The sequence below is a fragment of the Nuphar pumila genome, chromosome 14 (genome assembly GCF_984573655.1).
Source record: "Nuphar pumila chromosome 14, dmNupPumi1.hap1.1, whole genome shotgun sequence".
NCBI lineage: Eukaryota > Viridiplantae > Streptophyta > Magnoliopsida > Nymphaeales > Nymphaeaceae > Nuphar > Nuphar pumila.
In genome coordinates, this window is record NC_143262.1 from 69,712,063 (window position 1) to 69,713,324 (window position 1,262).

A 1,262-nucleotide genomic window follows, 5' to 3' on the forward strand; every position below is an offset into this window, starting at 1 on the left:
GTATTGGACTGAGTCTGCTGAAGTATGAGGACCTGATTTTGAACTTGCATGTCTTTGTTAGAGCATGGCCTGATGTGGTCTTGCGGCTGAAATAGTTGTTCAAAAATGACTGTCGCAGAATGATGGGAAAATGGTTGCTTCAGAATTTCCATTTTTTTATCTTCGGCACCCTGTATCAGGAGATTCTTGTCTATATAGTCCTGAACAATGTTTTTTAGAACAAAACAGCTCTCAGTGTTGTGCCCCATTGTTCTATGGAACTTGCAAAATTGATCCTTGAATTTCCCCATGAGCACAGGGGGATCGGCTAGCCTGGGCAGCTTGACCATCTCTTTGATCAACATGTACTCGAGCACAATCTCGAGTGATTGGTCCAGCAGAGTAAATTTTCTATCATAGCTCCACCCTTCATGCTTCACTTTTTTAAGGGATTTCGGTCCTTATTCTAGCTGAAGTGGTTTATTATATTGAGGAGTCAACTTGCCTTTCTGGTCATTCTTGCGAGGATTTGAACCCCCTGCACCATAGCATAAGTCTCTTTTCTGCCCTTTACGATGATTCCAACTACTGTTTCTGACGAAATGAGTGAAATAAGCCTTTTTTCTGCTCATTCTGATTGTTATTTTTAGTAAAACTGAAGCCTTCATAGCCTTCATAGACTTCATTCTCCATGCTCAACTCGAGCCATTCGGCTCGCTCTGTCAATTCGATAAATGTTCTTGATGGTGCAATAGAAATAAGGCCTCTCAGAGGTTGCGAGAAATAACTCAGGATCAGCGATAATGCGTATCCCTCTGATATGGGATCCCTCATCTTATTACATATTGACCTCCATCGATGAATAAAGTCTCTAGCCTTCTCATTTTCTCTCTGCTTGAGGCCGCAGAGATGACTGAGGGTTGAAAGTGACTCAACATTAAACAAAAATTGCTTGATGAACAGATTCACCGCTTTGTCAAACTCTTTTAATTCAATCGGGTTCACATGCTCTGAATACCACTTCACAGTTGTTCCCTCTAGGCTGCAAGGAAAGCAAAAGAAAAAAGCCCGATTGTCTAGCTTGAATTTTGTGCATTCAGCAAAAAACATGGCGAGATATACCTTTGGATCACCAGAACTGTCAAATTTAATAAACTTTATGGGGAGATTATCAAGACTGCCATCCCCATCCATACCATCGTAGAAGTCTTCGCTTGTAAAAACTTTCTTGCCCTTGTCGTGGGTCTGCAGATCTTTCACCATTTTAACCACATCCCTAAGTT